Raw genomic sequence first — 20,000 nt, 5'->3', positions numbered from 1 at the left:
TACCAAGACTGAAGAGTACTTACTAAGATCTACTTTCTCCGGATAGTTTTAAACCGCGCAAAAATATCCCTGTATTTGTAAGCATCGGCGATAGGATATCCGAGTATCTGGAGGTGCGCAGGACGTATGCGCAATAACAATAGTAGGCACCGTCCTTAAGTTGTCTATATAATTTCTCTGCATCCTTAATCGAAGAGCTTTGCTTGCTTGATGTGCTTTCCTTTCTTGAGGTGCTCTGCTTGTTTGAGGCCGGGTGCTTTTCTTGCTCGAGTTGCTTTGCTTGCTTGAGGTCCTCTGCTTTCTTGACTAAGGTACTTTGCTTGCTTGAGGTGCCCTGCTTGTTTGAGATGCTTTCCTTTCTTGAGGTGCTTGGGTTGCTTGAGGTGCTGAGATTACTTGAGATGCTTGGCTTCCTTGGGTTACTTGAGGTGCTTAGGTTACTCGAGATACTTGGGTTGCTAGAGTTGCTTGGGTTTCCTGAGTTGCTTTGGTTGCTTGAGGTGCTTAGGTTGCTTGAGGCGCTTGGGCTGCTTGTGGCGCTTTGGTTGCTTGAGGTTCTTATAGGTTGCTCAAGGTGCTTGGGTTGCTTGAGGTGCTTGGCGGGTTGCTTGAGGTGCTTGGGTTGCTCAAGGTGCTTCGGGGTTGCTTGAGGTGCTTCGGGGTTGCTTGAGGTGCTTGGGTTGCATGCTTGGGTTGCCTGAGTTGCTTGAGGTACTTAGGTTGCTTGTGGCGCTTGGGTTGCTTTGGTTGCTTGAGGTGCTTGGGTTGCTCAAGGTGCTTCGGGGTTGCTTGAGGTGCTTGGGTTGCATGCTTGGGTTGCCTGAGTTGCTTGAGTTACTTAGATTGCTTGTGGCGCTAGGGTTGCTTTGGTTACTTGAGGTGCTTGGATTGCTCTGCTTACTGCTTATTAAATTTATAATGTGCGTGGAACGTGATTTGGTTCCTCGGTGTACGTTTTCAGCATTTTACCTAGTTTAGAAATTTGTTAAAAGCTCATGTTTTCTCTGCAACCCGCTAGAGTTCCTTTCCAGCTATTGTAAGAGTAAATCTTTTATACGTAGCAATGAAATTTCACTGAAGATACCTACCTCGAACTTATCGCATTCTTCAGTAATTGCGACTTTGGGTGGGAGGGGGGGGGGGGGGGGGTCAATTAAAGTGGGCCGGTCTTATTAGTACAAATTGAGTGGGGGGCTATTAGAGCTTTTACGGAAAGTGTATCTTACAGTCGTCTGCATATATTTGAATCGCTGTTGCAATGCTAGTTTTGTTACGTTACATTACGTCAAACAAATAAAGGAACGAAAGGCCCGTCTTTGCTCTATTAATTGCTAAGTACCTCAAGCAACCCAAGCACCGAGTCAAGCAATCCAAGCACCTCAAGCAATCCAATCATCTCAAGCAACCAAAGCAACTCAAGCGCCACAAGCAGCCCAAGCGCCTCAAGCACCCCAAGCATCTTAAGCAATCTAAGCATCTCAATCAACCCGAGCGCCACAGCAACCAAGGCAACTCAGTCAAGCAAGCAAAGCACCTCAAGCAAGTAAAGCACCTCAAGCAAGCAGAGCACCTCAACCAAGTACAGCACCCCAAGCGAGCATTGAAAGAATCTCAAGCAAGGAAAGCATCTTAAGCAAGCCAAGCACCTCAAGCAAGCAAAGCACCTCAAATCATCTGAAGAAAGTAAAACAAGTAAGAAAAGCCGCTGAAGAAAGTAAGTGGAACGAATTATATAGACAACTATATAATGATCGAGTTTCTTTGCTCAAAATCTCACTTCAGAGTGTTGTAATCTCACTTGTCATTTTAATTTGTCAAAACACTTAATCCCATTCAACCTACTCATCTCATCTTTGCCTTTTCTCATTCAAATACCAGTCCCAGGGTGAAAACAGGAGGCTGAAAGGACAAAAAGATGGAAATGGTATCATGGTTTAAGATCGGCTGTATAGCGCATGAAAGAAACTCAAATCTAAAACCTGATGGCTGAAAGATGTCTGCATTTCTTTATCACCAACTGTGACTAGACTGAAATAAAATAATATATGTATCTGAAGTGTGGGTTATAGACGAAAGAGTGAAATGATCTTCGCACTCATCTGCCGTGGACAATTTGAGCACTAATTAATATTATTGTCTTTTATAGACATCTGACAAATCCAGGAGCCCAACAAATTGACCTGATCACAACTGAGTCGGTTCATAGCTCAGTTAACGCTGGTAGAGCATTATTGCACCGGCATCACAGAGGTTATGGGTTATGAATCCCATTGAAGCTACTTGAAATTTTCAGATGTCTATTATATGAGACAATATTATTACTCAAATTGTGCCGTGATAAGTGCAAGGATCACTTCAGTCTTTTGTGATTAGACTGTTTCAATATGTGATAAACAGGTCGATCTAACTTTTTCACTAATAATTGATTCACACAACACTTGATTATGTTGAGTTACTGTCATGAAATGAGTCTTAATCGTGTAGTTTTAACCCATTCACCCCTAAACCGGCCATATTTTACTCTGTATAACGCCAGACGATTTTACTTGTCAATGGGGAACCCCCAGGATGTCCCATTAATCTTGTAAAAGTTAGCCTGTTCCAGTCTCCCAGATAGTCAGGAAAACGAGAGCAACTGCATGTGAAAAGTGAGGAGTAGGGGCTTGGTTCGAGGCGAGGAGCCATCAAAAAAAAAAAAAGAAAAGAAAGAAAAGCAATTGAAAACAAAACAACAGGGGGTGCGCAGACCTTATAAATATTCCAGGTATTTGACACTTTTTGGACAGGGCAGAGAATTTTTAAGACAATGATCAGAGCTTTGATAATTTATATCCTTCACATTTTGAAGCAAATCAACTTCTGTTGACTTTTTCTTGGCCTGACACCTTTAAATAAGTGACAGTGCATTTCTTGAAGAACCCTTTAATTCTCTGTAAATCCCTCCACGGATAACTTAAGTCAAAATGCCATCTACAGACGATTTTGTCATAAAATTTTATTTTTTTGTGTGCGTATAGAAATAAAATTTCACAATATCAAAAAATAGTTTTAAGTTAAAAGGTAAAGGCCCTTAACAATATATTACGTTTTAAATATTACCTTTAATCTAGTTCGTCAAAATGCCTTCAGCGATCTCTCTGCACAAATTATTTGAAAAGTGTTCCCCGGGTGCTTAAACAAATTTGGTCTTAGGTGATTTTGGCCAATACCAGTAACCACTGATGGGTTGACTTTGTTGCTTGCATGAGCCTCGGGCTACGGGTCAATAGCCAATGAGGCGAAGCCGAATGGGCTATTGACCCGTGGCCCCTTGAGGGCGAAGGGTCTAATTGTTTTAGTATCACCCAACTAGTCGGACAGAAAAGGCAACAATAAAGTTAGCAAATGCAAGTTGAAGAAATATTTATTTGGGAATAAATAGTGTCATGCTTTTCATGCAGGATTTGCATTAGTCCACTAGTTGGGTGATACTAAAAACTGTTAGTAGGCCCCATCTCATAAGCGTTGTTCATAAACTTGAACAAGTTAATTATGTACCTCTCATGGTACATACATACCATGATTGGCCAATTCAGCAACCCATATTCTAGAAGAATTACTGTTCTCAAGATCTTTTGTTCCAAAGTTTTCTTGGGCATTTCTGCATGCAGAGCTCAGTGACAATTTGCACAATTATTATACTAGTAAGATTCCATTTGCATTTCATTTCTTTAAATATCCAGGACATTTTCAAGAGCACCACCTCTGTTTTGTGATGACTATTGATTATCACCTTGGATTTATCAGTCATGCTGGGATGACTGATACTAAAATATAAAGCTTAGTTCAATAATAAATTAAACTACTTTTCATCTTGAGCAAAATCTCTGTCATCGTTCTACCCAACTTGATTACAACTTTACCTCTGCTATATTTGGGTGGAGAACATGTAAACAGTAATTAATAAATAAAGTTGTTGTTGGAGGTGAATAAAAAGCAGGGGAGAACCAACTACCTTAATTTTATAATGACTTTTTCATATTTTACAGAAAATGACCATAAATAATATATGACCTATAGATCCTGAAACATTTGGGATCAGTTATTTCAACAAAGTTTAATAGCCAAGTTCTATTGTTCACGGCCAATAAAAGTACTCAAGGGACATTCATTGGGTATTAACTTAATGCTAGCTCACATACATAGCATAAACCATGGTAAACTATTGTTCTGAAGACATCGTTTTTTCCATTACGATGATACAGGCTAGCATGACGTTCTTGTCACTCACTGTCAAAAACAGTGTCAAAGAAGCAAGAGCTGAGGAAAGAAGCGTTTATCAGGGCTTGTGCTGGATTTTGTCTATAAAATTCCAGGAGCATTGAAGTAGTTTTCCAGACCCTGAAATTGAGTTTTCAAGGAGTGTTTGTAAGAAGATTTCTATGCCATACATCGTGTTTCAGTGTTTTCTTCACTGTAGAATCCTACCTTGATTTCTTTCCCACATTCTGCAAGTTAAGTGCCCACACTGGCATTTAATCTTTCCTCAATAGTCAAATTTGGGCTCCATTTTGAAATGACTCTAGCTTTATAGCATGATGCAATCTCAACCCTGCATTAAGTTAACCATTGTTTAACTAAAAGTAGCCTAGCTCTTTGAAATAATCATTATTTCTAACTTTTTTTTTCACAATGATGTGGGTCACAGCTGAAAAGGCACTGTGAATTTTATTGCTTTGGAGGTCTCGTCAGTTGTAAGTTTGCTTTTGTCTGATGAGATTCTGCAAATATTTGTACATGTAATAATTATTTTATAGCGTTTTTTTTTTTTTTTTTTTTTTTTTTTAACAGCTTTATTGGCATTCTACTCAGTTACAATAGTAATAAACGAAAAGTTACACGTACATAATTATGAGGGGAAAAAAAAATAACAAATTTAACACGGTAGGGATGGCGAAAAGGGAGTAACGAACGGGACGTGAGTACCCATGCAAGGAAACTCCCTGCTTGTGATAAAAGTAACTTCACACTTGTCTTGTAATGTGCATGAATATGACTTTCTCTTTTTTTTTGTTGACTCAGAACACAGCCCAGTGGAGAGATTTGATGGCTGCCTACACCCTTGTAGTATCTTCAGGTTGTCTCCTGTTCAATCCCTCTGGAAGAACACAGCTTGTCGCAATTGCAGCTTCCAATGGATAACAACGTGAAGGCAACATGCACATTTAGGGGAAAGCCAAGCTTGAGGCCCTCACTTATGGACCATGCAAAAATGCTTCCAATAACCACTGGTGACACAGCCCTAAAAGTAAAAATACATGTAACAATTAAGACAAATAACCCACAGCCACTTGCCCAGACAGACTCATGGCAAACAATCCAGTTACCCCCCCCCCCCCCCCATCCTTCCCGGAATAGTGATGCCGTACGGAAGTGGCTCTACAAAGTACAGTACTTCCAACATTGGATCCAGGTTCTAAAGATGAGCCTACATTACGCTGCAGCTATGAAACATAACTATTTGCCTGCTAATCATGTACCTTTATGTGTCAATTCCTCAGCCATAATGGAAAATCATTCAGTACATAAATTAATCTATCTTATGGTTTTGTAATGCACATTTCATGAAGGTAAGTGCAATTCAACCAAATTAAACAAGTAAAAGACCAACAGTGTGGGTGATTGGCACATGCCTAGGGTTACTAATTGTAAATTGCCATCAACTATAACAAGTTATTAACGTGGCACCTTTAAGTGTTTCTGAGGAGTTTTTCTGGTTTTGATTTGCAATTGTTTGAAAATCTGACAAAACAACCCTCACATGGTTCTCCAGTTCCATAAGCAATCATTTGATATGTGCTTGTCTTCTTGAGCAGACACCCAGATAGGTCACCAAATTTGCAAAACACTGCAATAAATTGCATTATTTACCAATTCTCCAGCTTGCGGGTTTCTTTGGCAGATCCATCACACCACATATTAACCCTTTCACCCCTAAAACCGGCCTAAACCAGCCATACTTAGTATTTTATTCTGTCTACCGCCAGAGTATTTTACTCTGTCAAATGCCAGATGATTTTACTCGTCAATGGGGAACCCCCAGGAGTTAAATTTGTCCAAATTAATGTCCCTTAAGAGTGACTATTATAAACTTCCTCAGTGGATCCAGGTCTGTCATACACTGCATGGGGCCATATTACAATAATCAATGTACAGTTGAATTAACTTCGATTATCCAGACTTGTTGGGACTAGACAAAATAGTCCGGATAATTGAGAACATGAATATCAATGAGGAACAAATACTGATCAACTTAAGAAAGCGACATTAAATCGTGAAACAAACATTTACAAATCATTTGGAAACCAATAGGGTCTACGTCTTTACTAACAGATGTGAATACCTGTACACATGTCAGCAAACTTCATGTTGATCATTAATTTTAATTTTCCTTGTTCTTGCCGATATCAGATATCTGCTGCTTTTTCTCCTTTCTCTTGAATCGCAAAATTATAGACTGTTTATCTTTTATCGAAAGAATGGATTGCTTTTTGACGCTGTAGTTCTAAAAAGAATTATGGCTGCGGATCTTGATCATGACTAATAAATATTCATAACAAAATTGGGACCAGAGAAAAAGTCCGGATAATTGAGCTTTGACTGTACATCAGGCATGCAACCATCTAATATCCCATCCTGGTAACCTTGGCTAGTAACTTTTGTACTATCTGAGCATAAACTAGCTTGTTTCTCACATAAAAAAAACCTAATTCTTTAATTTTTCACCACTGACAAACAAAAAATGAATGAACCCAGTTTACATAGGATACATGCCATCACCGAAATGCAATGGTTCAATAATTATTATTACACGTTATTATCTTGTTATACCTGGATGTTGAAGCAGCTGTCATTGCAAGGCCATTTATGGTGCCCAACATTTCACTTCTCACTGTATTATTTACAACAATTCCAGTTGAACTAAATGAAAATCCAACATTCAACTTCATGAGCAGAAGAATTCCTATCAGCAAGGTCCAAAGAACTGTTGATCTAAAAAGAGGGCGAAATTATGGAATCAATCAAACAGTGAATTTTATGTGCGGGAACTGTACAGTATTATAAAACAACATAGTTAAGCCAGGGCAATCAAATGGAGGCCTTTCATTGTTGTCAGTGGCATTTATATAATAATTATAATTAGTACAATTCTACTAGACTAAAGTATATTGATGCAAATGCTGTAATCTGATTGGCTGAGCCATTGAACACTATCAGCCATTAGTGTGCAGTGGCTGGAGGTCGTCTTGGAAGTAACAACATTTCTTTTCGTTTTTCCAAAGTTTTGGAGGAAAATTTGGATGTAAATGGGTAATTAAATTTCTGAGAAGTCGAAACGAAGGAAATTAATTTTACGGTTTCTTGACTTTCAAAAAAGTTGAAATTATTGAAAAAGCTGACGCGCTCGCGAGCACAACTTCGATTTTAAATGGCAATTCAATCCAAGTGCTCTTTTTCAGGCGCAAAGTTTAATAATACGTCAAGAAATAATTGGAAACCGTTATTTGAAGTAAATTTAAGTAAGAATTCCACTAAAACAATTAGATTGTTTGCTCTCGATTTCTATGAGGTGATAGTTGATTCGGCCTTCGGCCTCATCAACTATCACCTCATAAAAATCTCGAGCTGATAATCTAATTGCTAATTATATTTTATTATTATTTGCATGTGTCTCGACAGTCTCTGGGTTTACTTTCCCTGGCTTATATGCCTAGTCATGTGGCCATGCAAGACACTAGTCGTTTTCAAAGGTAACTCATTTAGAATGTTGTACCCTGCATGGAAGCTGTGGAAAAGTTTCCAGGCTAGGAATTAAAGACTGGCAAAAATTTACCACGCTTTGCCTTTTGTTTCCACATCAATATTTCACACTAACCTGTTGTAGTAGGTGTGTATGAATGGTAAGGACAGTGTGGTTACTCCTATAAAAGCATTTGCTAATTGAAAGACCTGTTGGGGAAAGAATTTGAAGAATTCAATTCAGTACACAACGTTGATGACTTTGAGCATAAACTATCAACTCCACTACCACAGAATTGAAATTGAATGTAGCACAAAACAGCAGTAAGATCCTACCAAAGTTTGAAACTACAGAGCGAGGAAAAAAAGTGCAGATGCAGAAGGAAAGTCACAGGAATTATTACACTGTAGCACTCATCAGGCAAGTTTCTGCATCACAGTGTAGCTATCTCGATTTCCTGTTTGTGTGAAGCATTACCCATGTTCAGGCTGAACCTGTAATGCAATTATTATTTTTCTGTAGGAAGCAGCTTAAGATCCTTGTTGCAAAAATAGGAAATTAACATTGAGACCTTGTGCACTAAAATCATCAGTCATTCGCCTCTATCAGCCGACATGTCGAACAACACCTTTTCAGGCTGATATTGGCAGAATACAACTGTACAGTTTCTGTCATCTGCTCTTGTAATAGTCAACAGCTCTCTTTTCCCGTAGCATTTGGTGAAAAAAAAAATTGACTTTTAATTTGTAACACTTATGCTGATTGGATTTCGTATGCCTGAACTTTATTCAATATCATAGAGTAAAACCCTTACCCTTATTGTCCCAAGTCTCCTCTCAAACTGCAAAGAATTTCAAGCAAATGTAATAGAGATAATTAGATCTACCCACTGAACTGAAGTACTAGTCTTGTAGTTTGTAGAATGATCAATGAGGAATGCTTTCATTAAGAGAGCATATTAATGGTCAATTGCATGGAGAGTCTCATCCCCGGCTGTCATTTTGGTCAGCTGTTTCACAGCTAAATAATTACTAAGCTGCCATTCTGTGGAAAGATCTATGCATCTTTGAGAGTTTCAATAATTATAATAATTATTATAATAATTGCAATTTATTCTCAATTAAAAACAAGATAAAATAGGACAACATCACCAGGTTCTTTCATGAAAATTAATGAGCATGTCCGTGACCATTATTTTTGCTTGCTGACACTATCAAGTGGCATTGGCAACTTTGATATATTTTTTTACCAAGAACATAATAATTAAGTTCTGTTTTTGTGTATTTTATGCACTCCAGACAACGAATTGTCTCCTCACTGTCTAATTTAACTAGGTTGAAAAGTACTTAATGTACAACAAGAGGTGTTTACATGTATATCTTTGTGACAACTTATTATTATTAAAATAATACTGCTACATGAATTTTTTACCTTGGGATAGAGTACCATCTGAAGAACAAGAAGTGGAGCCCCAACACAAATCAAGGATGTGCCTATTTGGTTGGTGGAAAAGCCAAGTCCACCTAAAATGAGATTTCAGGTAACAATGCAACTATTTTTACAAGAATGTTATTGAAAAAAGTTTGAATGTAGAAAACATGGCTGCATGTACCATAGAATTAGTTGACTTTGTTTTGATACAAACCTCACAATAGAAACTCGTTAGCATTTAACAACAACATGATTTACAAAATAATCGAGGTTGTCCCTGTTTCAAACGCCAGGCAACCAAACCCATGACTTTGGTTGCCCTGATAAATCCTTGGTTGCCCATTAGGGAGGCCCTGTTTGGGGGGGGTGCCCATGTCCTCCGTCTGAATTTCATAGCTAGCTATGTCGCAATTTCGGTACATTCTTGTGTCGCCTGTCGGAATTTCATTAATAAATTTTAGCACGTTGCCCCTATGACAATCCCCATTCGCTGGAACGACGCTAACGGAACATACGGCCTCTATCTTAAGTACTTTTAAGCCCAGGGTTTTGAGACCTTTTTTAATGTCTTAATTAAATACCTATTCAAACTACTTGGAATAGTTGTTGAAGTCAACGAAATTCCATCTAGTAAACTATACAAGTGAATAAAGGCCTAATCTGGCAAAGCAATCGAGCTACATGTGTATAATAGCGGTTCTACAATTCTGGTAGTGCAAGAGTCTAATGTTTCTTCCGAGTTCAACTCTGATTTAGTTGTCAGACTGTGCTTTTCTGTAACTACAACAACCCAGGAGGAAGGACATTATCGACCATTCATTATCTGCAAGGCATGCGTTTACAAAAGGTCTGTGAAAAATCATAGTTAGTAGAGGGGACTGGTTATGAAAATCGGCAAACTTCAAAGGGTTAAACAATAGTGCGGTCTCTGATGTTGAACAGACCCGTCACGTGACTCTGACCGTGCACAAGTTCGGCACTCCGACAACTCGCTTATGACTCTGATAGTGATGTATTTCAATAACTCGCTTACGATTTGGAACACCGAGATGAACGCGATCAATAGAGAAAAATGTATCTCTCTGACAGACTGATGGAGTGCGCACGTGGGTCATGCAGAGAGAACATGATATGCAAAGCGGAAAAGTCCTCAAAGGGAGTGATGCACCGAATACGTCAATCACATGAAATGAACAATCAAAACAGCAGTAAAATGAGATGTATTTCTGTTCGTCTTTATTGGACCCTTATTAGCCATAATTGGCCATTATTGTTAACAATGATCATTATTAAGTAATTACGAAGAATTGTGTACGCGCAAATGTTCCGCAGTCCGCAGAACATTCACAATTCTGAAATTCGCTGTAGGTCAGTCTTGACATTTGTGTCACATACGCTAATTCGTTGCAACAGTCTGTCAGTCGTCGCCAGTTCGTAGCTATCATGTCGCCGGTTCAAGGCCATGTCGTTTGTCAGAATTTACCCCTTACAGGGCCTCATTAGAAAATTCCCTATGTGCGGTTAAATGCAATTGTCCTTGTCCCTTTAATTTGCTTTCTCTTTCTTCTCGTTTCTGTGGAGGAGACTGAACTCCAATCCAAAAATGCCACATTTTAACTGAGACTGTGAAAGAGATAAATAGTAGTCTGTACTCCTAATTGAAGACAAAAAATTATAGTCGAAATTTACACTGTGGGCCGTAAAGAACGCGAAGACAAAACACGCCTTGTTGCAATCACATGGCAAGTGATCTTGAATGTTGTGGGCCTGTGGTTTTTCGCAGAAGTCTGGGTTCAAGTTTTGGTATATTTTCAAACTGGCGTCTTCAATCTCCATTTTTTGCATTTTCCAATCTGACAATGTTTTGTAAAGGCTACAGTTGTTCAGTTGGGGAGGCGCAGTAGCCTCATGGTGTAGAGTGCTCGACTCCGGATCGAGTGGTCCGGGTTCTGGTCCTGGCTGGGGACATAATGTGTTGTGTTCTTGGGCAAGACACTTTACTCTCACAGTGCCTCTCTCCACCCAGGTGTATAAATGGGTACCGGCAAAATGATGAGGGGGGCATCAAAGGGGTCTGCCAAATCTGCAAGTCAGCGAGCCATGCAAATTTCGCATTTGTAAGTCCAAGCACCCATTTCAAATAGCGCTGATAAACAGTTAAGTCTAAGCACCCATTTTAAAACGGTTAGCTTTCAATAACTGTGTGACTTGCATGTTGACTCGCATGGCTCGCCATGTTGGCTCCCATGACTCGCAGCCATGGCTCGCATGGCTTGCTGGCTCGCACATTAGTACAAGTCGCATCAAAGCAAGGTCAACTCAAGCCTCACTTTTATTCAAAGGCCTGGTAAATGATTGAGCACAGAACTGTAAAATGGTCCGTGAGTTCAAACTTTAAGGTTAATTACCGGGTAAGTCACTGTCCGCTTACCAAGGTGAGGTGGAGTGGCAGCCCATAGTGAAAACAGCTCATCAAATCCAATTACTTTAAAGGATAAGATACAGTATGCAGCAATGGGAACAAGAACGTTTCGGTTTCTAAAAATTGGATTGAAACATCACAACGTCACAGTCAGAACAATTGTTGACAATAATAATAATAATAATAATAATAATAATAACTTGTTGAATTTACCAGCTACCAAATGGGGATGGCTCTTAATTTTTTTTTAGACAACTTTCGTTTGATGAAGTCTTTTTGTGCATTATAAAGCCAACAAAAAGAATGTGAAAAGAAAGGAAGTTAGATAATCAGCTTTCACATTGAAATGAGATGAAGCATGCATTGTAGTAACAAGTGATTTTTTCTTTCTGTCACACATGCTGAAGACCACCTTGAAGACAACATAACAGTAAAAATTATAGTAGTGTTGGAGTATGTCCTTGCTAAAATAGTTGTGGCACCATGCAGCCACAAGTTTTCTAATAAGGCTCATTGGTTAGACTGAGGGTATTTGCCACCTTTTAAAACCCACTGTCAGTGACGATATTATTCCCTATTGTCTTAAACTCCCCCATGGCTTTAGTCATGGCTTACCTGAGTAAAACAGCCAGTTTGCTTCTCCTAAAAGCTTTACAGCACCGCCAAGTGTTGCAACAACAACAACTATTGCTTTGACAATTTCTGGCAGCTTTACTGCCAGCATCATCACCAATGATAATCCCTTGCTCTTCATTAACAACAACGCTTTCACTTTCTGTACAACTTTTCTCAGTCTCTGGTATTTCACACTGATAATATTGAAATCCTCTTGATTATCTGAATAACCTGTGCTCTTCATTGGTAACAATTCATTTGGTTCACTTTCTGACGTTAGACTTCTACTGTACGGAAAAAAAGAGGAACACATGTACCATTTACCACACATTACATTAAGCTTTCCTTCACAAAGAAATAGCTGGGAATTCTAAAGGAAATTGTTCCATTTGCAGTTTATATTTAACATGACTGTAAATTACTTGCATTAATTTTTCTCCAGAAAGCAGATCTACTTAAATAAAATTGCAAAACCCTCTTAAGCAGCAATGGATACTCGCTGGACCTTGAAACTTGATCAATTTAAATTTAATTGAAAAAAAAACCCTCTTAAGAATATCCTGGAGAACTTTTTTTTACGTAGTTAGGTGGGTTGCAATATTCAAATCTTTCACCTTTTTCTTGGGGAGACATTTCTTCCTCTACCTGCTTTTCAATGTTTGGCTTCACAGATAGTTATTTACTGTAACTTTATACCCTCAAACTAATTAACCTTAAGCATCAACATCTTTTTGTCAGTATCTTATTAACACAGCTGAAAAGGCTTATTATTGGTCACTTATTGCTACCTGATGAAATAAATTTAAATATCCATTCTGCAATATCATTAATTTCGACATCATACATAATGATTATATACACTTTAGAAACATGGTTTCATCTTTAGGGAAATGCAACTTTTAAATAATATAGATTGCTTGAAATTACATGTATATCAGAGCAAGATCAACAAAGATGAGCTGGTTTTGGCTTTAATTCATTCACCCCTACCCAACCACTCTGGACTGAACCGTAAGGGGCTCCCTCTACCGCTTCTAGGGGTGAGGAGGACATAAAAGGTAAAGTAAAGGTAAAGTCACTTTATTTAACATCGGTAGTTCCTTCAGCTACGAGGCTGGTATCAATGGAAGCCGACGGTGCGCCCTTTACCCCCCCTCTGTCAGTGCTCCATTTTACGGGTATTTAAAGCTATAGCTACACGGATCAGAGGAAAGTCGAAACAGACGTTGAAGTCACCAAGAATCGAACTGGGGACCTCTCGCTCTGAAAGCCGCGCACTAGCCATCTGAGCCACGACTGCTCCTCGGCAGAGAGATTCTATAATATAGATTCTATAATGTTTAATGACGACTGCAAAACGGATGTTTTTGTTGCTTAGGTTTACAGACCTTGGTATAATATGACATCAAAAATGAATGAAGAAATGTACTGTATGTCCTAACCCAGTTTTTAGTCATGTACCTTTTGTCCAGGGTTTCTTCAAGGAAAAAGTAGCTCAATACAATCGAAATAAGCAGCAAAGCACAGTTAAATAAGCATGGAAGTAAGAAAGGAAACTTGTCAAAAATGGAACCTAACAAAAAAAGCAAAACAAAATTAATGATAAGGTAAGATGCAGCACAACATTTTTGAGCAATTAATGAAGATAATTTAAGGCAAAATAAAACATACTTCTTTCACTAGTTTATTTAATCTGTGTTTTAAAACAATTTACAGTAGAATCCATGGTTTTTTTTGGCCAGGTCATTTACATGAATAATATAGATAACCATACACAGTCATATTTTAAATCAATTCATGCCTTGTAACTTGTTAATCCCAAATACAGCCTAAAGTGGGAGAAACTGAAAGTATTTTTTTTTTGTTTCTGCTGTAAAAATGTCCTTTCAGCTACAGAAGGGAGTGACAATTAATACAAATTGAATACATGTACATGTAATGTTATTCCCACAATCATGATGAAGACAAATTTAAAATACTGTAACAAACCTTTTGGGAAAATATTGGGGTACTTTTCTGTAGGTTGTGCTACATTGTAAGTAGCCTGAGGATGGAGAATATAATTTAAAATACTAATAATACTGGTTTTCACTAGCGACTCAGGCACAAGCATACTGTAAGCTCTCTTGTTACCACGAAAACAGCATCAATCCAAGCATAAACACAAGGGCAAGCATCAAATTTCCCTGTACACTGTAGTGTCTGGGCAAAGAATTGTAATTTTAAAATAGTTTTACTTTATTAAAGTGGAATAAGACTATAGTTATACTTACTTATTTCCTACTTCTATGGTTTAATGATAATTATTTTGACAAATATATTTAATAATTTAGCTCATTGCTGAACTTTTTAATCCCATTTCTCAGCCTCCCACACTGTGCTTAAAATCATTTCAACAATAATACAAGCACAGAGTCAGCCAAACCATAGAATAAGATGTTAATTTATTGATCTGATGCCTTATGACTAGGGCCTGAAATGATTACATGTAATAACCAAAATATGAAAAATATAGTCATGGCTATAATTTTATTCATGCAGCTCCTTATCCTACCTCCAATGGCTGGGCCAAGCATTAGCCCAGAATTCCATGCTGTTAGTAACACTGACATACCTATGGCCTTATGAAGACAAAAAATAAAGGTGTAGTTTGGTTGCCAATAACCAATGAAGTTACTCAGTGTTGTTTGCAGCCAAGAATGGAGAGGATGGAAATGAATTGAAACTTGAAATCAGGAAATTGTTATTCATGTGAGGTAAAGAACTAATTTGGATTCTCACCCAGTTTTGACGTAAGAATTGTAGCATGAGAGTGAGGACAAATTTCGCGAGCCAGTGAGTCATGCGAGTCAACATGTGAGTCAACAATCAAGTCACACAGTGATGCTGTAGTTTGGTTGGCAATTTAAACCATTGAAGTTATACAGTGTTGTTGCGGCCAAGAATGGAGAGGATGCAATGGATTGAAACTTGAAAAAACTGGTTAATTTGGGTTCTTATAAGACTTAAATACTGTTTATCAGCGCTATTTGAAATGGGTGCTTAAACTTAAATGCGACAGTCACATGACTCGCTGGCTTGCAGATTGTCCAATCCCATAGCATGACAAGGTTTATTTTTTTACGTAGTTAGGTGGGTTGCAATATTCAGATCTTCCACCTTTTTCTTGGGGAGACATTTCTTCCTCTACCTGCTTTTCAATGTTTGGCCTCAAAGATAGTTATTTACTGTAACTACTAGCATCCCCCTTTAATACCCTCAAACTAATTAACCTTGAACATCAACATCTTTTTATCAGTATCTTATTAACACAGCAGAAAAGGCTTATCATTATTGGTCACCTATTGCTGCCTGATAAAATGAATTTAATATCCATTCTGCAATATCATTAATTTCGACATCATACATAATGATTATACATGTATTTACACTTTAGAAACATGGTTTCATCTTTAGGGAAATGCAACTTTTAAATAATATAGATTGCTTGAAATCATGTCAGAGCAAGATCAACAAAGATGAGCTGGTTTTGGCTTTAATTCATTTAATTCATTCACCCCTTTCTAATGGGGCTTAATAAGTTAAAAAAAGTAGTCAAATTATGGTAAGACTTAAAAGAGGGTATTTGCCACCTTTTAAAACCCACTGTCAGTGACAATATTCCCTCTTGTCTTAAAACTCCCCCATGGCTTTAGTCATGGCTTACCTGAGTAAAACAGCCAGTTTGCTTCTCCTAAAAGCTTTACAGCACCGCCAAGTGTTGCAACAACAACAACTACTATTGCTTTGATAATTTCTGGCAGCTTTACTGCCAGCATCATCACCAATGATAACCACTTGCTCTTCATTAACAGCAAAGCTTTCAATTTCTGTACAACTTTTCTCAGTCTCTGGTATTTCACACGTAATATTGAAATCCTCTTGATTATCTGAATAACCTGTGCTCTTCATTGGTAACAATTCATTTGGTTCACTTTCTGACGTTAGACTTCTACTGTATGGAAAAAAAGAGGAACACACATACCATTTATTTAAAAATAAGCTTTCCTTCACAAAGAAATAGCTGGAAATTCTAAAGGGAATTGTTCTATTTGCAGTTTATATTTAACATGACTGTAAATTTAATACTTGCATTAATTTTTCTCCAGAAAGCAAATCTAATTATAAAATTGCAAAACCCTCTTAAGCAGCAATGGATACTCGCTGGACCTTGAAACTTGGTCAATTTAAATTTAATTGAAAAAAAAAAACCCTCTTAAGAATATCCTGGAGAACTTGTTTTTACATGTACGTAGTTAGGTGGGTTGCAATATTAAATCTTTCACCTTTTTCTTGGGGAGACATTTCTTTCTCTACCTTCTTTTCAATGTTTGGCCTCAAAGATACATGTAGTTATTTACTGTAACTTCTAGCATCCCCCTTTAATTCATTCACCCCTACCCAACCACGCTGGCCTGAACCATAAGGGTCTCCTTCTACCGCTTCTAGGGGTGAGGAGGACATAAAAGGTAAAGTAAAGGTAAAGTCAGTTTATTTAACATCGGTTAAGTTCCTTCAGCTACGAGGCTGGTATCAATGGAAGCCGACGGTGCGCCCTTTACCCCCCTCCCTCTGCCAGTGCTCCGTTTTACGGGTATTTAAAGCTATAGCTACACGGATCAGAGGAAAGTAGAAACAGACGTTGAAGTCACAGAGGATCGAACCGGGGACCTCTCGCTCTGAAAGCCGCGCACTAGCCATCTGAGCCACGACTGCTCCTTAGCAGAGAGATTCTATAATATAGATTCTATAATGTTTAATGAGGACTGCAAAACGGATGTTTTTGTTGCTTAGGTTTACAGACCTTGGTACATGAGATTAAAAATGAATGAATACGGTACATGTACTGTATGTCCTAACCCACTTTTTAGTTACCGGTATGTACCTTTTGTCCAGGGTTTCTTCAAGGAAACAGTAGCTCAATACAATCGAAATAAGCAGCAAAGCACAGTTAAATAAGCATGGAAGTAAGAAAGGAAACTTGTCAAAAATGGAACCTAACAAAAAAGCAAAACAAAATTAAGGATTAGGTAAGGTGCAGCACAACATTTTTGTGCAATTAATGAATACAGTAGAATCCATGGCATCTTTTGGTCAGGTCAGTTACATGAATTACATAATTCATGCCTTGTAACTTGTTAATCCCAAATACAGCCTAAAGTGGGAGAAACTGAAAGTATTTTTTTTTGTTTCTGCTGTAAAAATGCCCTTACAGCTACAGAAGGGAGTGACCATTACCAGTAATACAATACAATATATATGTACATGTAATGTTATTCGGACCACAATCATGACGAAGACAAAAATACTGTAACAAACCTTTTGGGAAAATATTGGGGTACTTTTCTGTAGGTTGTGCTAAGTAACCTGAGGATGGAGAATATAATTCAAAATACAGTACTAATAATACTGGTTTTCACTAGCGACTCAGGCACAAGCATACTGTATTAGCTCTCATGTCACCAAGAAAACAGAATCAACGCAAGCATAAACACATTAGCGCAAAGCATCAAATTTCCCTGTACACTGTAGTGTCTGGGCAAAGAATTGTTTTAAAATTGTTTTACTCTATTAAAGTGGAATAAGACTACTTAGTTAAACTTACTTATTTCCTTCTTCTATGGTTTAATGATAATTATTTTGACAAATATTTTGCTCATTGCTGAAATTTTTAATCCATTTCTCAACCTGCCACAGTGCTTAAAATCATCTCAACAATAATTTATACAAGCACAGAGTCAGCCAAACCATAGAACAAGATGTTAATTTATTTATCTGATGCCTAATGACTAGGGCCTGAAATAATTAATATAAACCAAAATATGAAAAATATAGTCATGGCTATTATCCATGCAGCTCCGCGGCTTATCCTACCTCCAATGGCTGGGCCAAGCATAAGCCCAGAATTCCATGCTGTTAGTAACACTGACATACCTATCAGACCTATGGCCTTAACATATTTAAACAAACCATTAGAGATCGCTTATGGGCATTTTCCATGCATTCACCCTACATTTTTGGGTTTAAATTTATCCCACAAGAATGCTTGGAACTACCAAGGTGGTCCATTTTGACCAGTCAGACTAGTCCAACTGAATTTTGAACTTTCCATTTGACCACATTGCCTTTTTCATTGTCTCAAGCTTAAGGGGTATTGTCACGCAGTTTTTAAATTCGTCAAACTAAAAGATGTCTTTGCACCAATGAAGACAAAAAATAAAGGTGTAGTTTGGTTGCCAATAACCAATGAAGTTACTCAGTGTTGTTTGCAGCCAAGAATGGAGAGGATGGAAATGAATTGAAACTTGAAATCAGGAAATTGTTATTCATGTGAGGTAAAGAACTAATTTGGATTCTCACCCAGTTTTGACGTAAGAATTGTAGCATGAGAGTGAGGACAAATTGTGCGAGCCAGTGAGTCATGCGAGTCAACATGTGAGTCAACAATCAAGTCACACAGTGATGCTGTAGTTTGGTTGGCAATTTAAACCATTGAAGTTATACAGTGTTGTTGCGGCCAAGAATAGAGAGGATGCAAATGGATTGAAACTTAATTGAAAAAACTGGTTAATTTGGGTGCTTAGACGTAAATACTTTTTATCAGCGCTATTTGAAATGGGTGCTTAAACTTAAATGCAAGAGTCGTGTGACTCGCTAGCTCACAGATTGTCCAACCCCATAGCATGACAAGGTTTAATGTACTCTTTTATTAATTAAGCTCTTCAAATTCCATGACTTTCAATGACTTTTTCCATGACCTTCTGTAGCTTTCCTATGACCTTATTAAAATTTAGATGTCATGTAAGAGAAGTTTCAGAACTGTCCTTATTGTAGGATATTATTAATTTTTTCTGACATAACTTGATCAGTTCAAATAAATTAACGAGCTCTGTCCGCCAAACTTCTGATTGTTTGATAGAAATTCGTCTTTATTATTTTCATTTTATCCCTCTTTGACAACTGCAATGATTAATCTACCATTTATAATATATTATAACTTTCCATGACCGCCCATAAAATTCCATGACTTTCCAGGCCTGGAAAATGAAATTCTTAAATTCCATGACTTTCCAGATTTTCCATAACCTGCATGAACCCTGCATGACAGTGCTCCTTGAGAACAGGCTCATACAACGCTCTCTGATTGGCTTAACAGTTACGTTAAACTTAATACAATACTTGACAATACTATTAATTGACAATACTATTAGGCTACACATGGAATTTCTGCAATGTCAACCAGAATTTTTTTTTTTTAATGGAACCACACTTTAACTTTTAACAAATTTGAATTTAGTACTTAATAATCAAATTTAATGGAGGAACATTTTCTCAGGGCAAACAATTACGACATGCTTGAGTGATCTTTCATTTCTCGCTAAAGTGGGAACAATATATTGCATAAATACCTGATTTGTATTATCAAACGCTTCTGAGATAATTGCTTTACAAATTATTACTAAGGCTGGAAAAAGGCAAAAGTAAAAAAACGTGATTAGTCTCAAACCTACTTAAAATCTTGATGAACTAATCTTTCATGGGCTTAACAGAAATCCAGATCCTTTAAAGTTCTTTTCAGTTTCTAGATTAATTAGGTTTTTTTTTTTTACAGCTCCAATAATCTGTGATCAGGCCCAATTGAGCATCAGTCTCATGTCCTCTTATGTCGGCGCTCGCTACAATTGGCGTTCCCTCACATAATGAAAATGTAGC

At 37.7% G+C, this 20,000-nt stretch overlaps 1 protein-coding gene and 1 pseudogene across 1 annotated transcript in view; one reads left to right on the top strand and one right to left on the bottom strand.

The window, feature by feature from the left end:
* The window catches only part of LOC137977630 (collagen triple helix repeat-containing protein 1-like), a 290,043-nt gene that overhangs the window by 57,342 nt on the left and 212,701 nt on the right, over positions 1-20,000 (top strand). The window lies entirely within an intron of this gene.
* LOC137977365 (uncharacterized) overlaps positions 2,988-20,000 on the bottom strand; it is a 32,245-nt pseudogene continuing 15,232 nt past the window's right edge.

The sequence above is a fragment of the Montipora foliosa genome, chromosome 11 (assembly GCF_036669935.1).
Source record: "Montipora foliosa isolate CH-2021 chromosome 11, ASM3666993v2, whole genome shotgun sequence".
Lineage (NCBI taxonomy): Eukaryota > Metazoa > Cnidaria > Anthozoa > Scleractinia > Acroporidae > Montipora > Montipora foliosa.
The sequence above is the reverse complement of the archived record's forward strand: the minus strand, read 5'-3'. Positions and strand labels throughout refer to the sequence as shown.